Below are 16,695 nucleotides of genomic sequence, written 5' to 3' on the forward strand. Positions count from 1 at the left end.
AAACTAAATAATTAAGTTTGAGCATTAAAAAAAAATGAATCACAATAAAAATGTCCTTTTAAAACTTTTTAGAGCATGATCATGAATATGGTCACTTTTTGTGATAAATACTAGAGAGACTTACCTATTTATTCCCATATTCCATTCAGTATCTTTAAGAAGCCTAGTCTGTTATATTTTTATTAGTTTCTTTTCCTCAATTTATTTGTCAATGGCTTTACATGTGTGTTTAGAAATTATGTGACTTTATTTTAATTGATTTTGTGAAGCTTTGCGTCTGTGACAAGATTTGCAATTGCACTTGGCACTGTATTTACTTGGCATTATATTGGAATTAGATTTTACAATATCTGGCAATCAGCAAGAAACAGATAAAACATTATACGTAATGGGAGAAAATAGAAGCTAGTGATTAACTCATCAGTGAACATGTATGTGTTATTAAGACTTCTGCATCACTATACAATCTGCACTAGTATTATTATTCTCATTTCACACAGGAAGAAACTGAGGCTTGGCCTTGTTAAACTCACCTATAATATAAAGTTAGTTTTGTAAGTGACATAGTCAAGAATTGAACGTACATCTGACTTTCAGGGCCCTAACAACATTATAGTAAACGATAAAGAACTTCAACTTGGTTATGTGTTTTTAAGGAAAAGCAAAGCAAAGAAACAAGGTCAAGGTCAATAAAAACTGTTAAAAACTGTTAATTAAATACACAATTGTGTGATCTAGACGATTAATTTTGTGTGAATTCAGAAAAGGATATAGGTTCATAGAATTAGAGAAGATGGGGAATATAGAGATAATTTAGTAATGTCCAAGGCAAGAAAATTGATTGTCCCAAACCACATAATCTGTCAATGACAGGGATGGGTTTTAAAACTACAATCCCTTGATTTTTCCAAGATAAATTTGTGTCAAAGTAAAAAAACAAAACAAAACAAAACAAAAAACATTATATCTTAATTGTGAGATCTGAACTTAAAATTTTTTTAAATATTTATTTATTTATTGAGAGAGAGAGAGAGTGAGAGCACATGTGAGCAGGGGAGGAGCAGAGAGAGAGGGAGACAGAAGATCTGAAGCGGGCTCTGCACTCACAGCAGAGAGCCCACAGAGAACCCACAAACCATTAGATCATGACTTGAGCCAAAGGCAGATGCTTAACTGACTGAGCCACCCAAGCACCCCAGATTCAAAATTTTTAATAACATCCATCATGAAGTTAGCCCAAACTGGAGAAACTTGATATTACAGTGACACAGAAGAGATGGAGAAAAATATTAGAATGATCCAGCCATTCAACCTGTCTAGATGGAAGCTTTAATGTATATCAGACACTGTTGGGTCCTGTGGCTGAGGAATTAATGAGTAGCTCCCAGTCTGTTAGGAAACCAAGAAACATCTACCAACAAGGATAATATAATGTAATAAGGGCAATTTGAAAGGCAAATCACAAAATGCTGTGGGCACAAAATGAGTGGGGAGGAATTAATTCAGCCTGAGAGATTTCTATTGATTCTGCTGTGGTGCTCCACAGAAGAGATGAGATTTGAGTATAACAGGCATCTAAGGGGCTGAAGGCTGTGCCAATCAGAAAGAACAGAAAAGGTATAAGATGTCATACAGCAAAGTGTGTTAAAGAAATAGCAAGAGATTCAACGAGGCTCTAAATATTTATCTAAGAGCCCCAGAAATGTATTTTGAAGAATGCTTAGCTTGTGAAAATTGCCGAACCATTCTGTTCAGAAATGTTTTGCTAATTTCAAATTTTTCTTAATTTTGCAAAAATCCTTTAGCATACTTTCCCACTCTTCTGGTATCAGCATTAGCAGCCTCACCATTGACATTTACATTTTAATAATTGTCAAAAGATGTAAGTGTTGACCACCCGTAACTAAGCACAAACTCTCATCACATTGGCTATATTTTGCCTATACGTCTTTGAAAAAAATGTCTAGACTTTGTCAGACTATTTGTGTTTCAGTTATGAATGGAATTCAATAAAAGGGCAACAAACTCAAATGGCATTGACTAAATGTGAACTAATGCAATGAGAATCTTTCCAGTTCCATAAGCAAAAATATCTTCCCCCTTATGGTATCTGCTCTTTGCAGTATGTTCTCCTCTCAGAAGAGTTACCACTCATAAAACTTATTTTGTTTTTTTTTCCTACATAAAGCAAAACTTTCTCATCCTTAACATTTTTTTTAATGCCTCAGTGGAATTCTTTGGCTAAGTTCAAGTTTGCATGAGCTTGGAGGGCATCTATATTATAACAGCTTCCATGTCTGTTTCCTTCCTCCTTCCTCCCAGCTCTGAATAGATGGGATCTTAAGGGAAGGGATGAAATCTCACTCATTTAGTATTTTCAGTATCTGGCACTTAGTAGATATTCTATCAGTGAGAAATAGATGAATGAGAATAAGTGAATGAAACTGGTGAAAGCCCCATTGATCTGAGAATTATGAATCTGGTAAGGAGTAAAATTTAGTTGTCTAAGAAAAGAGATTACCTGAGGGAACCTGGGTGGCTCAGTTGTTTGAGCATCTGACTTCAGCTCAGGTCATAATCTCACCACTTGTGTGTTTGAGCTCCATGTCAGGCTCTGTGCTGACAGCTCAGAGCCTGGAACCTGCTTCAGATTCTGTGTCTCCTCCTCTCTCTGCCCCCCCGCCCCTGCTCTCTCTTTCTTTCTTAAAAAAAAAAATAAATAATTAAAAAAATTTTTTTGAAAGAGAAAAGAGATTACCTGAAATACTGGGATTTTATGGAGCCAAAAATAACCCTCCCCTTTTTACCCATTCCTGAGTTTGTAAAGTTAGACACATAAAATATATGGACATTTCTTTAAGTAAGGTATGCTACTGATACTGTTTAAAGATCATGACCTAAGTCATGACTTAAGTCATCATTTACAATCAAAATAGTTTTCCAATACTTTATCCCAGGGTTGCATAAACTTATCTCCCAAGTTACCTGCATGGCTGACACCATAGGGCCCTCCCAAAGGAGAGTCTCTTTACCACTTGACAGAGAGTAAATCAGAAGATATTTGTTCATTCTAGAAATATTAATCATACACCTGTTATGTACTAGGCAATAGAGATATGATGTTGAATAATTTCTGTGATCACAATATTGGACTGAAGTGAACAGGTTATTTCAATATAGCATAATGGTGAGCAATAGGGAACTAAGGGAGGACAGGAGGACCCCAAAGCCTGGACTTAGAAAACTCCAGGAATGTTTTCTATGGGATATCTAAGATGTGCCTTGAGGGAAGAGTAATAATAGCTCTCTAGTAAAAAAGGAGTGTTGCAGACCCCCCCCCAAAAAAGTATCTGAAACATAAAGAACTTTTTAAAAGTAATTGGTGGGTAGAATAAGAATGGACAGAGAGATATAGAGAAGGAAGAGAAAAGGAGAATGAAAACAAGACAAGAACAGTTGGTAGAGGACAGTTCAGGGGGCTTTGCAAGCAATTTTAGGTACTTTCCATTAGAATCTTTCCTAAATGGAATAATAGTTAACTGAATGGTTTCCAGCTAGAGAATGACATGTGACAATGGCCACTTTGTGAAATATGTTAGGAAAGATGGCAGGAGGACCATTTGGGAGACTTGAACATCAGTAGAGGCAGGAAGGTTGGAGAGAAGTAGATAGATTTAAGAAGCATATAGGGTGCAACATCAGGAAGAATTATGGCAAGTTAGTTGAAGAAGAAGTCAAGCCTGATGCCACTGATCTCTCGCTTAAGTGGAAAGATGGTTTGTCATTCTCTAATCAAAGTAAGATGCGGGGGATGGAGGGGTGTGATTTAGGGTGATGATAATGAATTCAATTTTAGATTGATGAGTTTGGGGTGTTTGGGGGTCATTATTATAGCCACATCCAGTTGGCAGTAGGATATACAGAAAAAATGAAACACAAATGTACTCTGGGCTGGAGACAAAGATTTGAAGAACATTAACAAGATGACAGGTTGATCCAGGTGTTGACATTGCAAAATCTAAAATAGAAGAGATACTGAAAAACTGAAATTGTCTACTGAAAGTTAACATGATATAAAAATGATTTTGAAAAACAGATTTTTCAAATATGGGGCCCCTGGGTGGCTCGGTCGGTTGGGCGTCCGACTTCGGCTCAGGTCATGATCTCACGGTCCGTGAGTTCGAGCCCCGCGTCAGGCTCTGGGCTGACAGCTCAGAGTCTGGAGCCTGTTTCAGATTCTATGTCTCCCTCTCTCTGCCCCTCCCCTGTTCATGCTCTGTCTCTGTCTCAAAAATAAATAAACGTTAAAAAAAATTAAAAAAAAAAAGAAAAACAGATTCTTTGAGGAGTGGTTATTACAAAAGCTTCAAGTATTCCCCTTGGGCAGTTATAGAGCAGTCTATCCACAAAAGTATATTTAGTACATAATATGAACTACAGTTGCATCTAATTGCCATGGATTTACTTGCTAATGGTGGCTTTTGTTTGTTTGTTTGTTTTCTCAGTTACAACTGGAAATTCTCCTCCATGTTCATCTTTGCCCAGTATATGATTTGGAACAGCTCAATACAATTAGCAATTTCAGTTCAGAACATTGCCAGTATTGGAAAAGCAAAGTGTGACATGTCCTACAAATTAAGATGCACTGCCAAGTATCTTCAGGGTTCCTTGGCTCTGTATGATTAGCTCCCCCATTCATCATGTGTTCATGCAGAATTTTACCATGCCATCTTGAGAGAATACAGGTGCCCAAAATTCAAGATGTAACTGAGTTAGAGGATTCTACTGCTGGAAGAAAACTTAGAATCTACTAAAGCCAACCTCATTCAAGAATCATGGAAAAATCTTAAAGTCTATTTAGGGCAGTTTTCAACTGTGGGTTAAGATCCATTAGTGGGTTGTGAAATCACTTTGGTAAGTTACTACTTGATTGTTTTAAAAACTGAAATAGAATAAAATAGACTAGAATAGAAAATACCAAAGCATGTCACACAAAGAACAAGTAAATATTGTTTTGTAGAAATAAAAGCATGGATAGGAATAGAAAAGAAAGGCATTTTAGTGACTATAACAACATGGATAAATGTGGGAAAGTAACAAAAAATAAGGAATGTGCAGGATTATCAAATAGTTCATGATGGTTATTGCTGAATATAAATGTAGATGACTTATGAGAGAAAAAACTGGACCATTACTAGAGCCCATATTGCACTGGGTCATGAGAAACAACTGGGGAATTAATATGTCATTCAGGAGGCAACAGAGAATCATGGAAGTTTTCTGAGCAGGGAATCAACATGATAGAAAGTGTAATTCTAGAACTGTATGGAAGGTCATCTTGTACAGAGATCAGGAGGTAGCATTTGTAGTAATAATCCAGACAAGGAACTCAAAATCTATGTGTGTCAAATTTCTTCCTGACTCAGGGATTTCCACAGGATGTTTCTTTTGCCTGGATGCTCTCTACCACAGCTGCTACCACCTTATGCTTAAGCTATTTACTCCTAGGTTTTCATATATCAGTGAAATTTCCTCTCTGAGGGAAACTTTCTGACCTTCAACACTAGGTTAAGATACATATCACACTTACAATCAAATAATTAATGTACTATTATTTAGCGTCTGTACCATCTGCTAGAATGTAAGCAGAGGGACTCCATAGCAGAGGGACTTTGTCTTGTTCAAAGCAGTATTCTCAGCAGAGTGGTGCCTTTTAAACTGTTGATTACTGATAACTTTCTGTTGAATAAATGAAAGAATGTTGATAGTAACTACAGAAAGAAAATTAAATGCAGAAGACATTATAAAGGAAAACCCAGCAGGACTTAGGGATTCATTAGATAATTGAGCAAGGAAAAGGAAAGAACCAAAGATTTTCATTCCTTCTCTCAACAAACATTTGTCCCATATACTGTGTTAGACTTTAGGAAAATGGAGATGAATAAGACATAGTTTCATGGGCAAAAATCAGAACAGGGGTGTCTGGGTGGCTCAGATGTCTGAGTGGCTTATGTGTCCAATCTTTATCTCAACTCAGGTCTTGACCTCAGGGTTGTGAGTTCAAGCCCCATGTTGGGCTCCACACTGGGCAGCCAGCCACTTGAAAAAAATAAAAATTAAAAATTAAAAAAAAATTAAAGCAAACTTTTGCATAACACTTACTCTATGGCAGACACTGTTCAAAGCACTTGAGGCACATTAACCTGAAAACAACTTCACAAGAGTAAATTCACTCTGATAAGTGGCAGAGCTAGGATTCAGTTCCAGTTTCTTAATTACCCTGCTGTATTGCTCCTTCAGCCTGAAGCAAGGAACACAGACAGGTAAACAGATGGTCACAAAACGACATCATAATATACGTACACACATGGTCCAGTAAGTAGCCCAAAGAAGAAAGTGGTTATCTATCAAAAAGGGAGGGTCCAGGAAAGGCTCAATGAGGGGAAGTGACGTGAAACTGAGTTTGGGGGGATTAAATTGGAGTTTTCCATGTGGGAAACATGATGGGGAGACCACTCTAGATGACAGCTTTTCAAGGCAGGAAAATATGAAATAACGTGATGTTTAGGAGGGCCTACAATAAATTTGGAATTCCTGGAAAATTCCTTGAAGCAGAGGACAGCAAATGGTGCTAAAGAGGTTAGAAGGAGAGGTTTGTCTATCACCCTAAGGAGCTGAGACCTGACTCTGAAGGCTGTAGGAAACACGGAAGCATTGTAAGCAGGAGGAGTGGATGGTATATAATACAAGATCAGACTTGCTTATTAGAAATATCGTGAAGCAGATAAACTGAGGGGTAAGCTAGAAGCAGAAAGACCGATTAGGAGACCACTGCAATCAGCCAGGTAAGAGATTATGGGACTAATATAAGGCAGTAATAGTGGACACAAAAAGAAAAGGATGTATGAATTCTGCAGAGCTTGGAAAGGCACTGGATGTTGGGGAGAGAAAAGAAAAAAGTAAGGTCTTTTCAAGGTTCTTGACTTACACCAGACAACTAAAGAGTGGATGGGACAACCAACCAAGGGAGAGGATCTCAGACATTCAAGATGGTGGATTCCATTTGCAGCTCATGTCATTAGGGATAGTATGACTTTCTAGGTAAAAAGGAATGCACTCAGTAATGTGGGGTCTCCATTAAATAAAATGTTTGAAGTTCACAGTGGACGCCATGGGTGAGAATAAAGTCATTGAGAAAGAACAAAGCAAAGAGCTGAGTGCTGAGCACAGAACCTTGAGGGATTGGTCACAGCAGGGTGAGAAGAAGGGGAGCCAGGGAAGTAAAGTAAACATGACCAGAGAGGCAGGAAGACATTCAGCCAGTGCATCACACATTCCAGAAACAACCTCCCCATGGACTACCATCTGGCAAATTCCTGCTTGTGTGTTCTTTCATTTCATGCTCACGTCGTGTTTCCTACTTTGGAAAGGCTTCCTTGATTGCCTCTTTCAATATAAATCCTTCTGTTCTTTGCTACCAACTGCTACTTGTGTATAATTTGCTCTTTATAGAAACTATCCCTTCATATTTCTGTCTAAATTTGTCTTAATGCTTGACTGTAAGCATCCTGAGGACTAAAATAATATTGAATCCATTGCCTACAGAAGATGCTTAATAAATGTTTGTTGAATGGAACAGTTTGGGAAACACTGAGTACCATTTAGTTTCCCTCAGAATGGGCCAGTAGAAAATCTATCTAACTGTATTCCCATTCGATGTTCCTAATTACAATTACTCGCAATTCTCCAAGTAACCCCTGTTGATCTCTGTTCCTAGAAAACTCATCTCATATTGATTGCCTAATGAAGTCCTACTAATCTTTCAGAGCCCAATCACATCTTCCAGGAGGCCTTTGTCACTGCCAACCCAGACATCAAACCACCATCAAAGCCCCCAGACCCAAAAGTTAATCATCTCTCTTCTGTAGGAACTCTGTTTTATGCAGTTTGTGATTCCACATTTTTTTTTTTTGCCCTGACTATGATTCTGATGTGTTCATCTCTGTGTCTCACATCGTAAACTTTGAGCTTCTTCAGTGGAAAACCAATGTCTTGAAGATCTGTGGCTCTAGCGGCTATCACAGAAGCCAGCACGTGGTGGTGGGTACTTGGGAAATGGGTCAGGAATTGGATGGTTCACAAGCTTATGGCCATCATGTGGGCCACCACTAGAGGGCACTAGCAGCTCAATCAGACTGGCAGTACTTAAGGTGTTCCCATAGGCTGAGACTCCAAGACAGGGCCCTTTGTGAAGGCACCAGAACTCAAACTTGGACTTTTTTATTTCACCCTGGCAACAGGACGAAGGTGGTTGCGCTTATTTCTGCCTCAGTGTCTCTGTTCTGAATAGCTTATTGGATTTCTAGTTACCTTTTCATCCTCCATGCTCTCTCACATACATGTGTTCTCCTTACCTCATCAGGTATGTCTAAGGAACAACTCTATTCACATCACCTCTTTTTAGCATATTGTTCAAAGCCCTGTGCAGTTGCCCAACCTGCCTTTGCAATCGTATGTCTGCCACTGGTCCTGATCCTCCCTCATCCTACAAAAGCTCAAGAAATATTTTTTGAACTGTGAAGTAATGGTTTTTCCACCAGGGCCCATTAAGTCACAGACCGGAGATGAGTGATTAGTTCCAAATGATCTGGGCAGGATAGAGGCATGCAAAAATGAATAGACAGTGAGGTCAAGCTAAGATTTCTAACATAAACGTACACCTGATTACCTAGTAGCTGGAGCCTTATCTGACCTGAAACTGGCTCTACTCTTAAGTCCCTGTGTGGAGTCATTCAATTTTTAAGGTGCTATTTTAGTTTATCAAAAGTTAAATATGCTCTCTACTCCCAATGTTCCATTGGAGAAGTATACCTGTCATATTAAGATACTTCTATCAAGTTCCATAGCCTTCTTGCTAAAAGTTTGTCACAGTTAGTCACTCAGAGAATTATAAATATCTGTAGCCTCTGATGTGGTTGTGTTGGAGGAAGGGAGGGGAAAAAATGAAGAGGAGAAGGGTAGCAGTTGACTTTTGAAAAGCCATTGCCATATTAAGTATTTTGAATTGCTTCGATTGTTCTTTTCCATGGGTTTGAAGTTTATTGGACATGCTGCTATGAGTGGGTATGGCCTCATGTTGGTAAAGTTGTGAGGAATGGTTGTTTTTCTTGGCCATGTGTTCATATTGTTTTTCCAGCAAGGGATAGTGTATTTCTCTTGAAGAACTATTAATAACTTGTTTTCATCTTGTGAACAGTGTGCCTAACCGATGGTGCTTCCCTCTTTGCAATAGTTGTGTTTGTACAATGGCTGAAAGCTTTGTGTCTCACTTCTGATGGACTCATTTTTCAAACTGAATAAAAATAGCAACCATTATTGAATACTTATTATGTTCCAGGCACCGAACCTTATGTGCACTTAATCTTCACTGCTTATAGTAATTTATAAATTAAGTTCTACTTTTATCTCCATTTTACAGATGGAGAAAACTGAGACTTCGAGAAATTGAGTAAAGTGCCCAAGGGTTACCCAGCCCTAGTTCTATGTGATGCCAAAGTTTGCATGGCAGGTATGACACCCAGATCACAAATACAGATACATATAAAATACCTCATTTGTTTATTTTTATAAAATTAACCCAAATTGTTCTCTAAGCTTGTTTTGCCAGGGTGGTAGAAAATTCAGGGGCGCCTGGGTGGCTCAGTGGGTTGAACGGCCGGCTTTGGCTCAGGTCATGATCTCGCGGTCCTTGAGTTCGAGCCCTGCATCGGGCTCTGTGCTGACAGATCAGAGCCTGGAGCCTGTTTCGGATTCTGTGTCTCCCTCTCTCTGCCCCTCCCCCATTCATGCTCTGTCTCTCTCTGTCTCAAAAATAAATAAACGTTAAAAAAAATTAAAAAAAAAAAAAGAAAATTCAATTCGAGTCACTACTGGAACACACCATACCATGAAGCTGTGCTGTGTGGTCCTGCAGTTAGTTGTAGTCAGTACTACATCATCTGAGATACAGTCATTTGTCTACTTACTGAGTCCCAGTGTGATCTTCACTGTTCCAGACTAGAATCCAATCCTTCTGATCTGGCCATTCTCTTGCTCCATCTCACATTTGAGGCATCAAAGGGCATCTTTGGAGTTTGGAAGTTTGGAATCTGGTGTCCAGGGTGCCACTCTCGTGGTATATCGAAGAGACATTCCTACTGCCATGGGCCACCTCCCTGGAATGCTATTTTTGCTACTGAACAATGTGTGGGTCTTGACTTTGACCTCTTCCTGAGTTTCTCAAAATCCTGTCTACTGTCATCTTCAGGGTAATAGTAGCATAATTTCTTGAACAAGCTCTCACTTCACATCACAAAGAGCCCTTTACTTTAAGCATCTTCTGTTTTCCACTGTGAAAAAATACCAGAGGCTAAGAAATAACAAATGTTTAGCTGTGAGGTAGGAAAATATAGGAAGAATAAAGGTAAGCTAATATTCCCATAAATTGTTCTGCCACATGTGTTTTGTTTTGTTTTGTTTTGTTTTGTTTTTTAGGTTTTTCAGATGGGTTAGTCTGAATTGGTGTGGGTTTGCTGATAAGGTATAATGAGTTTTGATGACTGTGTCTTTTCCTTGAAAGTCTATTTTATAGAACCCACTTCCAGGAATAGTAGTATTTCTCTTAAACCTCTGGTTTATTTTTGTGTGATGGATACCATGAGTCATGTGACAGACATTTCCCTCTCCGCAGGTCTTTTGGAGACATTTCGATCAGATATGTGTCTGTGTATTCTGATATTCCTAAGAAATATTTTCTAGGCTGAGATGTTTGAAATAAAGAGAGATTTGCTTTAAAAATACTTCACAGGGGCACCTGGGTGGCTCAGTCAGTTAAGCGTCTGACTTCGGCTCAGGTCATTATCTCACAGTCCATGAGTTCGAGCTCGTATCAGGCTCTGTGCTGACAGCTCAGAGCCTGGAGCCTGCTTCAGATTCTGTGTCTCTCTCTCTCTCTCTGCCCCTCCCCTGCTCGTGCTCTGTCTCACTCTGTCTCAAAAATAAATGAAAACATTGAAAAAAAATTTTATAAAAAAAAATACTTCACATTATCATATATGTCAGGACATGGTAAGGAGGGAGACTAATGAAAGTGGCCTCTGATTCAGTCTTTTTAAATAATTTTTAACATTTCTCTTTTTAAATATATAGATTCTAGATTTTTATGTTTAACTAGCAAATATGGTGTTACTACTAAGTAACACTTGTTTAGACCTGATATCACAAGTATAAAAGAAAACCAACAATATAATGCTTTCATCTCTGTTTCTCCTTAAATATTTGTTTTTCCTTCGTGGAACTGGGAGAAGAGAAAGTTTCAGGTCACCCCAGAAGGCACAGAATTGCTGGGCCAGCCATCTAGAAGCAAAGCGCAATATGGACCTGTCCGTATTTATACCTTCTCTGCCCCAAGGCAATTCCATAGACTTGAACCTCCCCACCCTTCAGAACAGGAGAAAATTGAATTTATTTCCACTTAAGTTCCAGGAGGTTGCCATGTTCCCCATGGGCACTCAATAAATATTGACTAAATTGAATGTTGCCCTGTGTTATCTTCCTTTCTTTCTTTTTCCTTCCCTGGTCCTCTGACTGCTTTCTTGGGGCCTTGAAAATTATATATATATGTATTTTTCAGATTCTTTTTGTCTCATCAGCTCTCAGTGTGAGGCCTCTCTATTTTAATATCACCTCTTTGTGTTTGTTTTCTCTGTGTGTCTTCTCTCAGTTTCTCTTGGAATCTGTTCTCTCTCTGCTTTCTTTTTCTGAGACTGTCTCTCTCTGTTCCTCTACTCCTCCCATCTCTCTGTCTCTCTGCCTGTCTCTCTCTCACAGATGTACCTTTCTGTATTTGTGTTTGTTCTCCCCCTGGAGTTATCATCTGAAGGGGTTCACAACAAGCCTCCCCAAAATGTGCTACATAGTCAGGTAGATTCTTTGAGCTGTAGTCAATGATGTCCCAAAAGACTCAAGGAAGAGTTTTTACCATCCCCTTAGCTGCCTAAAAGAATTTAGATAGAGGGCCTGGTCCCAGAAGAGAACAAATCACCAGATGAAACTACAAGGAATATGGGACAGGTATGGTAAACTTTCTGTGTCCTATTATCTTTACTTTGCATGGCAAACATCTGTTTACCACACATTTGCTCTTCCCATTTTCCTGTGAATTGTCTTTCTCCCCTTTAAAGTCTCAGACACCTACCCCCTTCTTAGCTCAAGATGTCAATAAGCCTTAGTTGCCTGACTGTCTGGGGGTCTCATATTGTTATGGCACTCCCATATGCAATTAAATTTGTCTTTCTCCTGCTAAGTTTTCCTATGTCAATTTAATTAATAGACCAGCCAAAGGAACCTAGAAGGGTAAAAGAAAAAAATTTTCCTCCCCTACACATCAAAAATCGTTGCCTTTTTTTCCCAAGAGATTAGACATATTTGAAGATTTTTATAAGTGCTCAGAATAATTAATTTTATGCTTTCCCCCCCTTGAAATAGCATGTTTAGCCCCTAAATATGGGAATGCAGTAACAGTGGATTGGCCGTATCAACTACAATACATTCTAAGTCATGTAGAGTGATTGTGTCAACTCTCCTCTGGATTTTCTGTTTGCACTCTGCCCAGACAGCACTGCATTCCTCTGTTCCTTCTGACACAAATACGGCAACATTTCACCAGGCGACTATTAGCCTAGAGGGAATACTAACTTCCCCCTTCCCCTAGAGTTTATATCCCGTTCCAGTAATTTGGCCCCAGATACTGGCACAGAAACACTGGTTGCATAAAGTCCCTGGAGCCTGATACTTACTTTTTGTCCTCTGTGCCTCCAATTTTAAAAACTGAAATGGGACACTGGTTTGCTATTACTTTCCTACATTGACTTTCTGGTGAAGATTTGAAGGGTGTGGTCAACCGCCTCTGGGGTTTCACACAAGTAACTGTATTGCCTTGGGCATTAAAATTAATCCTCCAAACGTTATTGGTAAAATAACATACTAATTGTTATCTAAGAAGGTATATGGAGGATTAAACTTTAAAGGTCCCTGGTACGGATAGACTAAACAAAACCTTTGCCCTTATATTTAGGAGAAAAATCATATTTTTTCCCCTTAAGCTCTCAATATTGAGAGCTTAACATGTGCCAACCACTTTATGCAAAATATCTCATTTACTCTTTACAGCAACTCTGCAAGTTAACAAGATGACCCACGTCCTCGTTTTGCAGATGAGGAACTGAGGCTAAGAGAAGTTAAGTGACTTGACAAAAATCATAGCAGAACTGAAACTTGTGTGTATTTTCACGTTATGGAAATCAATTTTTGTGCCTAGAAAAGAACTATTCAAGATTATTTTGGTGCAAAATTAGTATTCAATTAATTTGAAACCCTTGTTTTTCTTAAGCTTGTATGCTAGTTTATAAATTGAATTAAGAAACTTATCAATTTAGCAAGTTTAATAATTACTTTGAAGGAATACTTTACAACTTAATTAAATTCTTTGAATATCTAGCCACATTTATTAATATGCTATATTTTTATTTCCTTTTAAGTACATTGTGTGACTTAACAATCTTTCCAATAACTTAATTAATTCTTATAAATCTAATAAATTAGTTTTTAGATATGGTGAACTTCAGTTTCTCTTAAATGTTTCAAATGAAATTTCAATCTGAAATGTTAAGTCTAAAGCAATGAATCAATTACTCATTTTAACTTGGAATTGTAAGATTGATCTCTTATTCTAATAGGTCTAATTTTCTTGAACAGTACAAATAATTAAACTTCAAAATAAGCACAGATTCCTAAAGACAAATATTTTAATGCTTTTATATTTTGGTTTTCTTATTCATAAAACAAAATTTTGCTATCATTAAAAGATAAGGACACAATGCTATCGCCCCATTAATTTTGATGTTACTTTCCTAAAGTAATTTTAGGAGATGCCTTCTCAATTTTCTGGGGTTTCTTAAATACCAGAAATATCAACAGGACATGACTGGACCCTTATCTGTTGGGACAATGTATCTGTTGGGACACATTGAGATCTATTTACCTAAGTCAGTTCTCTCTGTGGTAGACAGCATTCCAACATGACCTTTAAGATTTCTGCCCCCTAGTGTGCACAACCTATATAACCACCTCCCCTTGGGTGTGGGTAGAATTTGTGAATATGAGGAGTTATTACTCTTACAATTGTTACATTACATGGCAAAAGGAATTTCCCAGATGTGACAAATTTCCAGATGGAATGAATTTAAGTTAATCAAAGGGGGGGAATTTCCCAGGCAGGTCTGATTTAATCAGGTGAGCCTTAAAAGAAGCCAGAAGCAGTGAGAGTACTCTCCTGCTGGCCTTGGAAAGGGACTTTCAAGTCTGAAAGGAGGTCATAGCCCTGGATGACACCTTGATTTCAGTCTTGATTTCAGTCTGATAAAACTCTGAGCAGAAGATCCAGCCAACCCACATCCAGAGTCCCCCTTAGGAACTGCCAGATAATAAATTTGTTTTACTTTAACTTGCTAAGTTTGTGGTGATTTGTTAGAAATCAATTTAGAAAATGAATACATTCTCCAACAGGGGTGGTCTTACCACTTGTGTGCTTCAAGTTCAAGTTATACATATCTAAATCGTTCGTCCACTAACAGAGACCTGAATGCACCACCACCCCCAACTCCAGGCTGTTGTTCCTTGATAGGATTTTGCATCGTTTGCCAGGTGAGATATTTAAATGTCTTCCCATGTATAAGAGCTTTGTCAAATATCTAAGTTCCTGTATATAGGAACTTGAAGGAGCTCCTCTCTGTTTGTTATATTCTTCCTGTATTTGGGTCATAACTCATCTAGACAGTATAATGACATCCCATTGAATTCTTTATATCTTTCATGATTTTGCCTAACTATTCCAATGTCAGTTTCTGGAAAACACTAGAGTCCACATCTGATTCTAGAATCAATCTCCTTCTATTCTTCCCTTTAATAAGCAGGCATAAGCTAAGTTTTGATGAACAGTCTTGAGTGTTGAAATGATATTGGGATTCCTACTTTCCCTCGTCATTCTGAGAGCATTCCAAAATCTCTCTGGCTAGTGTTCGTGGGTTCTCTCTGCTTTCTCTAAAACACTAGTAATTATATTCTGACATCATCACTTACTTAGTCCCTCAAAAATGTATAATGAGCCTTCTCTCCAATGATCCTGAAGTCCACTTGTGCATTTATTCATTAAGCTTTTCTCTTAACAGTACAATGATAGTTGACCATAATACATAATACTCTGAGACATACAAAGAATAAAAGATAACAATTCTTATTCCATAAGATTTTATGGTCTATTTGGAAACAAGATATGGATACAAAAAAATCAATAATTTTGCATACAAAATCATAAAGTTTAAGTGATACATGTTAAGTGACATGACTGGTAAAAATACTAAGTGGAGGTACAGATTAGAGTAAGTTAAAAAACGCAGAGCAAGTAGAATTTAAGTTCATTTATTCATTCAACAAGCATATATTTAGAGTCTCTGATGTATCAGGTGCTATGTTAGGCACTGAGGGGCCAAGAATAAGGCACAGTCACCCTCTCCATCAAGCTAACATCATAGCTGAGAAAACAAAAGCATAAGAAAAGTATGAGGACACACACTATGACAAACACTGTTATGATGGTGTATACAATATGTAATGCAAAGGAAGTGGAGAGAAGGATTAGGCTGACGATAAAGATGGGTGGAAGTCAGTGGTGAGGGAACCTTTCAAGAGGTGACATTTTCGTTGAGCCTTCTGGCAGAAATAACACTTGTCTTTTTGTTTAACCATTTCAGCCAAGCCAAGAACTACCCCAAGCACTGTATACTAATGAACCTCATATAATCCTCCCAATGACTTCATTTGATCAAGGATATAATGGCAGTGTGGAGTAATTCCCAAAGATGACACAGAGGTCATTCGGTCACATCTCCTCCAGCACGGCTCCAATCTCCAATCAAAGCTATTCTCGTCTCTCTCAGATTTTTGAAGACTCCAGTCTCTCTGCTACTGCCATTGCCTTACACCTGGTCTCTTTGTGATCTTTCAAAAACACAAATCAGATAATGTCAGTGCTCTGAACAAACTTTCCAACAGCTTCCCATCTCACTTGCATTAAAACCTAAGGTTCTTAGCACAGCTTTCAAGATCCTGCGTGATTTTGCCCTCACTCCTGTGACATCATTACCTACCACTCTCCCGAATCCATCATTCTACAGCCACCCATCTCCCTCTTTGCTGCTCCTTGAATGCACCAAGAATGCTCCTTGCTGATCCCCCTGTCTGGAACACTATCCCCCAGATATTGGCATGCCTCACTTCCAGACCTCAATTCAGGTCTCTGAACAAATGTCATCTTCTCAGAAAAGCCTTCCTGACCAGCTGTGGAAAACACAAAGCACTCACCTCTCTGCTCCCACTTCACTCTGAATCCTTACCCTGCTTTATTTTTCACTGTGACACTAATCAGATATTTTCTGTCTTCATCAATGAGAATAACGTCCTTGAACTTTATACTCCTCTTTACTTTATCCCCAACACGCAACACAAAGCTGGCACTAGAGGCTCAGTAAGTGGTGTTGAATCTGTGTATTCATTAATAAATGAAGTGATTTGTCAATGGTCACATTCTGGGTGTGTGGC

The 16,695-nt window shown here is 38.4% G+C and overlaps 1 protein-coding gene and 1 long non-coding RNA gene across 13 annotated transcripts in view; one reads left to right on the forward strand and one right to left on the reverse strand.

The window, feature by feature from the left end:
- Window positions 1-16,695, forward strand: part of LOC113599313 (uncharacterized) — a 220,382-nt gene that overhangs the window by 190,404 nt on the left and 13,283 nt on the right. For 5 of the 6 annotated variants that reach the window (XR_008294954.1, XR_008294952.1, XR_003420124.2 and 2 more), the window contains one exon: window positions 13,210-16,672. The exons of the other annotated variant lie outside the window; for it this stretch is intronic. This is a non-coding gene — a long non-coding RNA (uncharacterized LOC113599313). Of the gene's footprint in view, window positions 1-13,209; window positions 16,673-16,695 lie in introns of those variants that run through there. 6 annotated transcript variants of the gene reach the window in all.
- PTGER3 (prostaglandin E receptor 3) overlaps window positions 1-16,695 on the reverse strand; it is a 171,289-nt gene that overhangs the window by 10,923 nt on the left and 143,671 nt on the right. For 2 of the 7 annotated variants that reach the window (XM_053214221.1, XM_053214226.1), the window contains one exon: window positions 2,709-16,095. The exons of 4 other annotated variants lie outside the window; for them this stretch is intronic. The gene's annotated coding sequence lies outside the window, so the exon portion shown is untranslated. Of the gene's footprint in view, window positions 1-2,708; window positions 16,096-16,695 lie in introns of those variants that run through there. One more of the 7 variants, XM_053214223.1, reaches the window with a different exon arrangement.

Source organism: Acinonyx jubatus, chromosome C1 (assembly GCF_027475565.1).
Source record: "Acinonyx jubatus isolate Ajub_Pintada_27869175 chromosome C1, VMU_Ajub_asm_v1.0, whole genome shotgun sequence".
NCBI classification, from domain to species: domain Eukaryota; kingdom Metazoa; phylum Chordata; class Mammalia; order Carnivora; family Felidae; genus Acinonyx; species Acinonyx jubatus.